The sequence below is a fragment of the Staurois parvus genome, unplaced genomic scaffold, assembly GCF_062004578.1.
Source record: "Staurois parvus isolate SC_StPar_1 unplaced genomic scaffold, SC_StPar_1.0 ptg000155l, whole genome shotgun sequence".
NCBI classification, from domain to species: Eukaryota; Metazoa; Chordata; class Amphibia; order Anura; family Ranidae; genus Staurois; species Staurois parvus.
In genome coordinates, this window is record NW_028317951.1 from 20917548 (window position 1) to 20931099 (window position 13552).

At 39.5% G+C, this 13552-nt stretch overlaps 1 protein-coding gene across 1 annotated transcript in view; it reads left to right on the top strand.

Moving 5' to 3' along the window:
* NAALADL2 (N-acetylated alpha-linked acidic dipeptidase like 2) overlaps nt 1–13552 on the top strand; it is a 578047-nt gene that overhangs the window by 170831 nt on the left and 393664 nt on the right. The gene's annotated exons all lie outside the window — the stretch shown is intronic.

The window sequence follows — 13552 nt, forward strand, 5'->3', positions numbered from 1 at the left end:
AAAAAGGTACCAGGGGCATCTCATGGGGCGGGTCCCCTACTGACCCAGGGCCCTCGGCAGTGCCCGAGTTTCCAAATGGTGAGGCCGCCCCTGTATGCCAGTTACAATGCTCCCACTCGTATATTAAGACTACAAATGTGTGACAGTTAAGGCCTCATGCACACTAGATGTTTAGTAATGGTATATGAGGCTCCAATATTAAGCTGTAGCTGGATAGCATCATCCAGCACCACTACCAGAAGTCTGTCAAATCCTATGACAGTCTGACAGCTTCTGAGGCTTGAATGGGCTGGAATGAAGCTCCTATCAAACACTATTGGGTGTTTGTAATATTCTGTCCCCTATTGGGCTCCATGGTTCCTACTGCCAGCTGCTATGTTACAACAGGAATAAGTAGTGGCATAGCACCTGGAGGGTGAAGCCACAGTGTGCTACGGGGGAACATTACCTGACCCAGAAATATTGAATAGCAGTGCCACTCAGAGATCTGCAAGAGAGCAAAGGTTTAACATACCGCCTCTGGAAAGATAATTTTAAACCTTTCTCTTTTACCATCTGGGTCTCATAACATATTCTGAAACAGAAAATTTACTTTAAAAGCCATCAGTTATAGTACGTCTGCAGCTACATCCATCCAGAAAGGTACTTTTAAACTTTTCTCTTTTACCAACTGGGTCTCATAACTTATTCCTAAACAGGAAATTAACTTTAAAAGCCATCAGTTACCATACTTAAGGAGCTACATCCACTCTGGGGTAATTCATCCTCAGATATTTGGCAGAGGCAGATTTTCAGGTTTACTTTCACTTTGGTTCATTTACACTGGTACGCTGCAATTTCATAATAAATAAGCTGCAGCCTTTGAATAAATATGTGTGTAACTTGCTTTAACATATGCTGTAGAGATGCACTCATTTACTGTAGATTACCTCAAAGCAATTGGTGTGAGCGGGCTCTTTCTCTCATCTCTCCCCTATCAGCACTGAGTTGGCTGCCTGTCAGTCTTCTAATCTTTAATATTAACACAGAGCAGGACAACAGGAATAGGGGGTGAAAAGTACTGAGACCTCACCCCAATTACTTCACTGCTTTTATTGTGAATCTTGAGACAGAATTGCTCCACAGTGGCAAGTAGCTAGAATCATTAGTGAGAGTTTACATTAAGGCTTCATGCACACTTGTACGACTCCAAAGCTTTGGATGGGTGCAACTTGGATACGATTTTGGCTTTCATTAATGATAATGGCCATCTGTTGCACACATGTTGCATGTATAACATTCAGGAGCAACTTTCATATGACTTCTGAGGGTTTACATTGCAGTCTATGGCACTCAATTTGTATTAAAGTTGTACCAAAGTAGTAAATGAACTGCTTTGAAGTTGCTGCAACTTTAGGTCATACATATATGAATGCTTGTCATTGAAAAACATGGGGTATGACTTGTCATACAGCTTTAGTGTCCAAAGTCATATGACAAGTTGCCCAAGTGTCAATGGCTTATTTACTGCTTGTTAAAAATGTATAAATATTTTAATGCCCATAGCTTGGTCAGTTATACTTTATCTACTTTGCATCAGCAATTTTTTTTACTTTTCACACACATGTTAAACATTTTTTGGCAGAAAATTACTGAAAACCCCTAAACAGTTTTATATTTTATGAAACCAGAGGCCCAGTAGAATGAAATGGTGGTATATCCAATTTTTATGTTGCTCAATATTTGTGCAACTGTTTATTAAATGTATATTTTCAGTGCACAGCGGTTAATTGGTTAGCACTTCTGCCTGGCAATACTAGGGCTATCGATTCGAATCCCAACCACGACACCACCTGCCTGGAGTTTGCATGTTCTCCCTGTGCCTGCGTGGGTTTTCTCTGGATACTCCGGTTTCCTCCCACACTCCGAAGACATGCTAGTAGGTTAATTGGCTCCTGTCCAAAATTGGCCCTAGTATGTGTATAAATGAATATAATATATAATACCTCTTTTTAAATAAATTATAAAAAATCAAATTGCATTGAGTAACTAGACACCAAATACATTGAATCTTAAAAAGTACCCATGAAATGGCAAAAAACAACAGCACTTTAAAAGCTTTTACAGCTCATCATTAGAGAGTTAACTGTAAACAATGGCCCTAGAATTATTGCTTTCACTCCAAAATTCATGAAAATACTTCACGTGTGTGGCTCAATTGTTGTTTACTTACATATGCACACCCTATAATTGCGTTTGCATTCATGTGTGCGAACAGGGTGACAGAGTTGCTTTTACATTTTTATTTATTTTACTTTATTTTTTTTTATTTAACTTTATAGCTTTTGCAAGAGGCTAATAGACACCTTATGGAGACATCAGGAGTCTATTAGACCTCTAATTTTTCCCCTCCCTTCAATCCAGCCTGTAAAACACAGGACTGTGCTCAATCAGCTGTTTACCCGGCTTTTCAGTGGGGAGTTTGACAGCTCCAAACCTGGAAATGCACAAGAGCTGAGCACTTTGGAGTTCATTAACCTCTTTCAAACTGCGCTTTAGCCAAAAGATGACTACGACGCAGCTCTCCATCTCTGGAAAAGACATCCATGGCTGTCCTCCCACATGTCCTGATTATCAGTGCAGGCCCATCAGTGCCAATCAGTGCCTATCAGTTCAGCTTATCAGTGCCCATCTGTAAGGAATTTCCGGCAAGACGAATCGCGATTAGAAGTGCGCATACGCATAAGAACTCCCGGAGAAGAGTTGTCGGTTGTGCGCATGCGTGCAGAAATGCGCATGCACAGCGAAGATTGGCGCCAGACAGGCTATTTAAAGAGTGTCTCTGCCCATGTTAGGTGCTGACTGGTCTTCTGCTCCCCATGTCCTGCTTGTTCCCGTGTGATTCCTTTGTTGCTGACCCGGCTTGTTCCTCACCTGACTCTGATTGCTCTCCTGATTGATACCGATTCCTGACTTCAGCTCTGCTCCTGACCTTGGCTTTCCTTCTGATTATGTACCGTGCTGCCCGACTGTTGATGACCCTGGCTATTCCTAGGACACTGCTCCTGTCTCTTACCTTTATCACCTGCCTTGCTCTGGTGCATGCCTGGCGATCTACACGACCTGCTCTGCTTGTTACTACTGTGCCTGAATCAGAAGATCATCAGTCCTCCAAGGTCATCATCTGCAAGAGCTGCAAACAACAACTACTGGCGCTCTTGTCCCCCTGGTCCCTAGACTCCCTCTGTTCCAACTCCAGTGGGGTCAGGGCTAGTGACACAAGTGAGGCCGACCTTGTCATTTCAGTCTCCCATCAGGTACGTGACAGCATCAGTGCAGGTTATCTGTGCCCATCAGTGAAATATATCTGTGCCCATCAGTGCTGCCTATCAGTGCAACCTCATCAGTGCCTCCTCATTAGTGCCCATCAGTGCAGTATATCAGTGTTGCCTCATCAGTGCCCATAAATACAACTTCTTCAGTTCTGCCTCATCAGTGCAGCATCATCATCAATGCCCATCAGTGCAACCTCATCAGTGCACATCAGTGAAGAAGAAAAATTACTTATTTGCAAAATTCTAGAACAGAAATGAAGAAAAAAATTTTTTTCAAAATGTTTTTGTTTTAATTTGTTTAGCAAAAAATAAAAAAAAACCCAGTGGTGATTAAATACCACCAAATGAAAGCTCTATCTGGCTCAAAAAAATTCAAAAAATTTTATTTGGGTACAGTGTTGCATGAGTGTGCAATTGTCATTCACGGTGTGACAATGCTGAAAGCTGAAAACTGGCTTGGGCGGGAAGTGGGTGAAAGCGCTTGATACTGAAGTGGTTAATCACAGAAGAGATCAGGTGACGGTTATCTGAAACCTGTCATTTTGAGTATACACTTTAGTAGGTCAAGTAAGGGGTCTTGTTTACTGGGCAAAAGGCCCCTTTAACACAGACATTCCATTTTTCTCATCAGTCTTTTAAAACAAATCAGTTTTACATTAGTTGTACATCAGTTTTTACATTTGTTTTTACATCAGTTTTTCACATCCACTACCAATGCAAAAACTGAGTGTTTACATCTGTTTTTTGTCCTTTTCGTTTTTTAAGGGAACAAATATACAGAGTTATTCTGTTTAACCTCTTGCCCTCCAGAGGATTTACCCCCCTTCCTGACCAGGCCATTTTTTGCGATACGGCGCTGTGTTACTTTAACTGAAAATTGCGCGGTCATGCAACACCGTACCCAAATGAAATTTATGTCCTTTTTTTTCCCACAAATGGAACTTTCTTTTGGTGGTATTTGATTGCCTCTGCATGTTATATTTTGTGCTATAAACAAAAAAAGACGGACACTTTTGATCAAAAACTATTTTTTTACTTTTTGCTATTAAATATGTCCAGTAAAAAATGTTTCAAAAATCAAATTTCGTCATAAATTTAGGCCAAAATGTATTCTGATACATATCTTTGCTAACAAATAATCCTAATACGTGTAAATTAATTGGTTTCCATGCAAGTTATAGTGTCTACAAATGGCAGTACATATACTTGAATTTTTTTTTCATATTAGTAATACTAGGCGGCAATCAGCGACTTATTGCGGGACTGCAGCAGGCATTCTGACGCTGGGGGGGCTGACTAACTGTCACTGAATTCCCCAGTGATACTAATACAGTGATCAGTGCTAATAAAAAGCACTGACACTATACTAATGACACTGGGTAGGAAGGAGTTAACATCTGGGGCGATCAAAGGGTTAACTGTGTGCTGTTTTACTGTATGTGTGTTTTACAGTGTAAGCACATTGCTTTGTATTGCTCTGCTATGCAGAACAATACAAAGCAGTGTGCTGGAACTGACAGGAGAGAGATCTGTATTGTTTACTTAAAAACCTCTCTCCCGTCAGAGATACTCGGCGATCGCCAGATGCCGATGGGGAATCACTGGCTGGGACCCGGTAATCGACAGCTGAAGCTGTCAATGGCCAGAAATACCTGGAAATGCGAAACCACGCATATATACCTGATTTTGCGCAGCCCTGCCGCCTTGTAGCAGTATTTCTGCTATAGGGCGGTGGGCAAGTGGTTAAAACGAACCTGAATGGATCCAAACAAAAACTGATGGAAATGGATGATGTCCTTTTTTTTTATCCGTTTGCCCATAGGAATGCACACGGAACACCCATGTGAAAGGACCCTTAGAACACTCATGTGCCTATGTGAACCAGCAGAACAAGCGTGCCTAAAATCTAATTTCTATAAAGATCTCACACATTTCCTTTTAGTAAATCCTATGATTGAGTACTTTTCTATATGCTAGTGCTGCAAAAGAACTGCCATGGGTGTTCACTATATCACACACATAGCAGGAACCTGTACAAGTTAGATTGCTAGCTATTATTCTCAGTATTATCTGCTCTCACATAAATAAAGGTAAAATACTAAACTGTTAATTAACTACATTTTCTTAAGTTAACAAACTGCAAGGTCTGAAGCAAATTTCTACAGAAATGGGAAAAAACACCACCTGCTAAATGATTTTGCAAACAATAGTGCACGTTTCATCGTATTATTTTTAAATCTATTTCAGAGGTACAGGCATGTGAACAGGCTCAATTACACAAGTAAACTGCAAATGAGCAACCCATTGCAAAGAATAAAACTTCAGCTACCTTGAAGCAGATTCACTAAACAGAAATGTGACTGATGTGACTGTAAGCTAATTTACTGTGCACTGAATATATAGGGTAAGGTGCATTTATAGCTGTATGGAAAGGTTGTGATGTCAGATTTAGTTAGCATTTCAGGTGAAATCTGTAATTGTAGCTCCACATCCTGGCAAAACCCAAGAATTACATTTTGCAGACGTTTGCTTTTCTCATAGTACTTTCTACTCCCATACATGCCATAATAGGTGCTGAGACACAAGATATAGTTTTCAGTATGTACTTTTAATATAATCTTTTTCCATACTGCATGGCGGTAAAAATCTATTTTTATACACCCACCACTATGCTGATATCAGGCAAGTAAAAAGGCTATTAATATTGTTGGACAAGCAAAATCCAACACAACCATTCCAGCTAGAATAACTAGAATTAAAGCCATGGGCGGTTCCTGCTCAAGCCTCCAGCAGATTTTGTATTTATTTATTTATATTTTTATTCTCAGCAGAGATCTATCTTTGTGTAGACTTTAATTTGTTCTTGGCTCTCTAGCAGGAAAACATCTGTAATGTTTCTACGTCTGTGCCTGGGGGCTCTCTATCCCTGGATAAAACAGGTTTATTTTTGAGGAAAAGACAAATCAACAAAATAATGATGTGACTATTCAAGAAGCAGTAGGAAACTGTTTAGATTAGGTGTAAAGAAAAGGTTGTTTAAATTTGAGTGCCATCATTTTCCAGACTTTTGTGAGGTACACTGAATTAATTTGTGTATTGGTGTTTTCATATACAGTATGCCTGAACTTTAGATATACCTAAAAAAAACACCAGTTAAGGCAGTTATGTATTTATTAAAAAATAAATTGTGTAAATACTAATAATGTATTTGCCCCCTGTAACCCTCTCTACAATAGTACGCAGAGGGGATGGTCAGCACTCTGAGTCAACAAGGCTCTGCTGTAATGCACATGTGCTAATGACGGACATAGTGAGAGCAGGACAATCCTAAAGTGGTAGTAAATACCGCTGGGATACCTGTAGGTACAGGTAAGATTATAATAAACCTTACCTGTAGGTACAAGGAATATCTCCTAAATGTACACCGTTTAGAAGATATTAAGTGTTGCTCCAGCCAGTGACATTACCAGTGCATGCACTCTGAATGAACAGCATACCCATGCCATTCCTTCAGAACTCTGTGCCGTGGCTGTGACTCCCGCGTACATGCCCAGTCAAGTGTCAGAAGCCCACCAACCCAGAAGGAAGACCGGGTGAAGATGAAAGCCGCTGCATTGATGACAGCGTGCCACTGGAGGGCTTCATTTTAACCACCTCCCGCCCGCCATATAGTACAATGACAGGCGCAAGGCGGTTCTCTCATTCTGGGAGGACATCATGGGGTTTATTTACTAAAGCTGGAGAGTCCAAAATAAGACTCCCTTCAGCATAGAAACCAACCAGCTTCCAGGTTTCATTGCCAAAGCTTCATTGAACAAGCTGAGGTTAGAAGCTGATTGGTTTCTATGCAGAAGGGAGTCTGATTTTGGACTCTCCAGCTTTAGTAAATAAACCCCCATATGGCATCCTCCCATTCTAAGCGCGCAGTGCGGCGATTGGCGGTACGCTGTGTCCCTCGGACATAGCTGATCACCGATCAATGGAAAGAGCTGAAGATGTCGGCTCGGTCATGTGATCAGCTGTGTCCAATCACAGCTGATCGCATGTAAATAGGGAAATGCCAGTTATCGGCATTTCTCTCCTCACAGGCTGTCATGCAGACAGCGCAGAGAAGAAGAGAGCCGGCATTACTCAGAGGGGACATGTACACTGATCATCAGGGCACTGATGATCAGTGTGCCCTGATGATCTGTGTAGCCCCAGTAGTGCTAGCTGCCAGTGCCACATCAATGCCACATATCAGTGCCTACCAGTGCACATCAATGTCACATATCAGTGCCCATCTGAGCTGCCTTTCAGTGTCACCCATCAGTGCCACCTATCAATGCCAGTCAGTGCCACCTGTCAGTGCTGCCTATCAGTGCCACCTATCAGTGCCTGCTATCAATGTTCTATATGAGTGCTGCCTTTCAGTGCCCATCAGTAATGCCTGTCAATGCCCATTAGTGCCATCTACCAATGCCTCCTCATCAGTGCCCATCAGTGCCACCTATCAGTGTCCATCAGTGCAGCCTATCAGGGCCCATCACTGCAGCCTCATTATCGCACATCAGTGAAGGAGAAATATCACTTATTTATAAAATTTTATAACAAAAACTAAGAAAAAAAATTTTTTTTTCAAACTTTTCAGTGGTTTTTGGTTTAAGAAAAAATAAAAAACCCAGAGGTGATTACATACCACCAAAATAAATCTCTATCTGTCACAAAAAATTCATATGGGTACAGTGTTGCATGACCGCGCAATTGTCATTCAAAGTGCAACAGCACTGAAAGCTGGAAATTGGCCAGGGGAAGGAAGGGGGTATAAGTGCCCTGTAGGCTAGTGGTTAAGGTAAGTATATGCGGTGCATACTAGCACATTAAGCTTTTAACTTGCAGGGATTTTTTTTTAATGTGCATGAGTTTAATACCACTTTAAGGGTAAGAAAGTCAGGCAGTTGCTTAAGACATTGTGTTTAATCTCTTAGCGCCAGCCAAATGCAAATGTGCGGCCTCCCGGCATCTGGGCCTAGACACCAAGCAGCCGCAAATTTGCGTTCTATTAAAAAAAAGCATATGTGCTTAGAGTGCACACCCTGCGCACTCCCAGCACACATGTCCAGTACTCACAGAAAGGTCCTGATCTCCTCTTTCGATCGAGACCTTTCCCGATCATATGACCGCCGTGACGGCGTGTCACATGACCCTAAACCCCGCACCGCGTCCCGGCTTCTGAAACCTTTAAAGGGCCGAGAGGCGCCGGCGCCAAGGGGTTAAATTGTATCTAAAGCCAAAACATTTTTCTTATTTTGTTTTATTTTGTTTTCTGTTTTTGTCTCCTTGGGGATATTTCCCTTCACGTCACAGGCACAGCAAGAAATATGAGGAAATATCTCATAGATTTTTAATTTCCAGAAAAGCTTTATGGAGACTTCACTATTATAGGGTATAATTAACCAAAAAATGTGCTTATGATGAGAAGAATTCAGCAAGTATACAATCAGCTTGTAGAAAGTCATGAGAGAGATACAAAACAGAATATATATCACCAACTATACAAAGGTCAGCAGTGAGAAGCCTTCTTTAGTGGAATAAATATCCCACTAAGGGGGGAGAAAGCACAAATATAATTTAGGTATCACACAACATTATCCAATGATGTGTCTCCAAACCCACCCAACCTCATGGCTTCCATGAATATTATCCAGAAAAATGTATCATGTTCAACACTCAGGGCCTAAACAGCCAAAAGGAGAGGGACATGCTGAACCATTAAAGTCCTTTAAATTTTTTTGTTGGTTCAGCCAGCAGGCTGAAAAAATCTAACCATTTCCTCCATCTACACTAAACAGCATGAATGGACCAATCCCCCTGCTTTTCTGTTGTATTCTCACAGCAGGCTCTTCCAGGCTGTCAAAATACCTAAATATAGGCTGCATCTGATTGGTTACAGCCACACGGATACTGCCCAACACCCACTGAGAAAATTTCTACTGGTTCATCGTGAACTGATCAAAATGTGGCTAACTTTAGACAGTTGCCACCAGAACATGTTTTGCCATTAGAAGATTACCAATAACCTCCTTCCTATGACAGCTTTAAAATTTTTGCTTTCTCATCACTTTCTGTTCCATGGACAATAGCCACCACACTGACAGCAATACAAGGCCAGCTTGGTCCAAATGGACAATTTAAAGTTAAATGAAACTTGGAGTTAGGGTGTAAATAACATGCTTGAAAGATGCCTCAAAGCTGTATGTGATTCTACAGAACATTACAATTCTCAGTGAATTGTACTGAATCAGTGACCCTGTAAAGTGGCATTACAAATTGCTTGTGTAATAATTTAGTTTACTGTTACATTATTCATTGGCTTACATAAATAGCATGAGATCTTCTTTTCAAATGTATTGAATACAAAGTTTTAAAAATGTAATTCCAAAATGCACAAGAATACCTAAAACCCACAAACCACAATCAATAGATGAGGCAGCCGATAATCCAAATTAAAAAAAATACATTGCCATTTTTTTAAAGACAACAGCCAAAAATATGACTTGGGACTGGAAAATATGTAGGCAGTTTGACTGGGGCAGCAATGTAAGAGAGTGAGATATATATCATTTTTAAAGGACAGCAGTTTTGATATTACAAGGACAACACTCATAAATATTGAGAAAAAAGATTTGTTTATTATGTCACATTTAAGAACTAGAAATACATAAAAGGCATGCTGCATACCATGTAAGCATTTTTTCCAATGATAGACTAAGAGACTAGGCAGGTTTTATCATGAAATAAAAATTATACTGTGTTTTTTCTGAGCCATAAGAACAAAAAAAACTCAACCTATCTGCCGGCCAGTATGTACTCCTTTTTGATTTTTTTGCTAGATTGCAATGCCAGAGCATGATTACACGCTAATTTATTTTGGAAGAAAATGTATTAAGAGCGTATTCGAGTTGTGCTATTTCAGAGGGAGAGAGCATTAGATTGAGAGAGCAGGCAGATTGTATTTTATAAGATTAAAGGTTGAAAAACTGTACTCATTGTAAGCACATTTTTTAAGCCTTTACTGCACAGAGTGAATTTTTTTTTTTTGGGGGGGGGGGGGGGTGGAGAAAGCAAATTAACTTTAGAATTAAAATATTAGTGTGTTTTTTCTGAGACTGAAGATGGGAAAAATGTTACAGATTTATAAGGGAGAGAGTAAGCAGATTTCATTTTGCAATGCGAAATAGCATTTATTTTTCACAAGAGAATATTTTAAATATATTATGTGCATACATTTTTTCCTGAGAAGCTGCTATATCTGAAGAAGAGAGCAAGCAGATTGCACCTGGTATTAAGAAAATAGTGTGTTTTTTTTTCCAAGACTGAATGAAGACAGTAACATTTTGCATAACAGCTTACTGCATCTTAGAGTAACAAATTTGGTTATTGTTGGGTTATTGTATTCCAAGAAAAAAAGGATAAAATATACATATTTTCAGCCCAACGTTTGTATTCTCTTCAACGGGTCACAAATATTGAGGTATACACAGCCGGTTGCTTCCATCTGGAAATAAAAAAAATTTGAATTTACATTTAATACAAAAAAAGCGTAAGCAGTTTCAAACACATCTTTAAGCCTTTGTGGATAGTTCACAGTTTCTGAGGTATTGAGCAGCCAGATTACATATGGAAATAAAAATTGTTCTTTTTTCTAATTTTACAGAATTTCATCCCTTGCTTTTAAAACCATGTAGGCCACACATTCTGAGGAAGAGCTTATAGATTTCTTCAATAAATATTAAATGATATTGTATTTTTGCAGAGGCAGAATATAGAAATTATACCAATTTGCCCCCTAGAGTCTCATAAGAGGCAAAGAGTAGGCAGATTTCAGCTATAAATAGTACAAGAAACTGTATTTTTTTCAGACACAGATTGGAAACATTGTACAGATTTCTTGAATAGAATTTCAACTTTTAAACTAACATTTAACTCTAGAAGCAGAAAGTCATACTTCAGCCAAAAACATTAAATAGAATTTTTCTGACACATATTCTAACAATTATACAGATTAGCTGCACAGAGTCTAATTCTTTTTCATTGAACGCAAATCTAAAATGGGATAACGCAAGCTGACTTCATCTTTGATTTCTAAATAAAGAATCACTATTCAGCTACAGTGATACAAAAAAAATAAATAGTGCATATCCCAAAAAATGCTGGATTGTGCCAGTCAAATAGGCAGAAAATATCGATACCAACAACATGAGGTAGCCGGCATCAAAACCAAAATATGTTCTTTCTGAGGAGCAGCATGCATAAACATTAAGTGTTGTCCTATTTTAATGGTGATGCACCATAATCCAAAGCGAAAACTGTGTTTTTCCTGCCAAAAATGATTAATTTTAAAATGCAGGAAACAGCAGTGGAAAATTGTGTTTTGGGTGTTATTAGTGTCAACCCATCACAACCCATAATACACAAAAATGTATGCATATACCAAGATAGACCCTGACACAAAATTACATTTGTGCAACTGGAAAACAGATTACAAAAATAAGGTTTGGGTGTTAGTGCCAAAAACTGTAAGCCAACACAAAAAAATAATGCAGACAACAGAATGACCCCTACCAAAAATATTTCTTTTTTTACAAATTGGAACAGGCTGCTAAAAAATGTGCTGTTTAAAGTTAAAATTGCAGTTGCTATGGAATAGGAGTAGCATGAGATAGTAATGTTGGCAGGTCTACAGTGGTAGCAGAAGATGGTTATAGTGTCAGGCTAGCATTGGTATAAAGAGGTATAACATAGTTAGTCAGGTTAAAAACATTAATCTAGTTCAACCAATAGAAAAAAATAAAAACACTTTTTATGTGCTTACGGGCAAGCATACCTGACAGTATTTCTATACATATTGGGTATATATATATGTGTATACGGTACAGTGTGTGTGTATATATATATATATATATATATATATATATATATATATATTGGGTATATAGTGGCATATCCTCTATGTGGCCGTGCTATATATTGTGATATGGGGGTTGTTATCGCAATGGTAGACGTGTTTTAATGAAGTCCATGTCAGTCTGAACTATGTTTTCAAGGCTTGGTGGCCCACTTTTATGTAAAGAAAAAACGTTCACGTAAAGTTGCCCATGCTTGGGCTTCAGCTTCACAAACAAAACAGTAAATTGAAAAATTCCAAGCCATCTGGCTCTCCTGTCAGCTTCACTGCTGCTCTTGTCTCTGGTCTTTCAGACCACAGACTCTTCATGCTTCATCAGCCTTAGTTACAGCACCTTCCTGCATGGGCCCACTCCTGGTCTCTAGATAGGGGTTTGCCTAGCCCCTTGAGCTTGCTCACTCTTCTGAAACATACAGACAGCCTCCAGTCCCCTGGATTTGTTAGCCACCTCCGCATTCTCTTGCACAACTGCCCCATTTTTCCCAGTACTGTGGACAAGGAATCCACCCAACATTGGGTGTATCCTAGCAGGAACATGCAGCTCTCTCTTAAAAATGATCTGTCTCCAAAATGGGAACCCTGAGCTATGCTCAGGCTTGGCTTATACCCAGCATGCACACCTGCATATTTACACAACCTGTGCAACAGGCCTATTGCAAGACCCAGACACAGTATAAAAGGTTTTGTCCCTCCCAAGATACTCTGAAACCTTCAAACTCCAGACTCTAATCTGGGTTTACAAAACTCTAGGAATACTGACATTTCAGTCTTCTCCATTCAAAAGCAATGCTCTTGAACTTCACACTTTGCCTTAATGCAAATGCTAAGTGTTTATTTCCCATAGTCACACTGTAGGAGGGCCTAGCACTGTCAAAATATCCACCGCAGTTATGCTTTTAGTCTAGTTTTTACACACATACCATCAATGGATTGACACTGTAGACTGCATTTATGTATATATTTAATTGTTGTGTGTTTTCCTGGTTCAACACAAATGTATTATGTTAATGTATAATGATTTTAATCTGTATTTAATTATTATATTTTTTTTAGTATACATTACTGTTGAATTGGTTCTATTTGGTGCAATTTGTCTCTCAAATTGTTCTTCATGCAGTCATGAAGGGATCCCCTCTATTTTCTCCCCTCAACAATGTAATGTATATACTCCTGGGGTTTGTGAGTGATGAACCTCACTCCTGGAAGCCTGCCCCATGTCTTCTTCCTCCACAAGCCACCACTGCAACCATACTCATAACTCCACTGGACTTGATGAATAACTAATCAATTT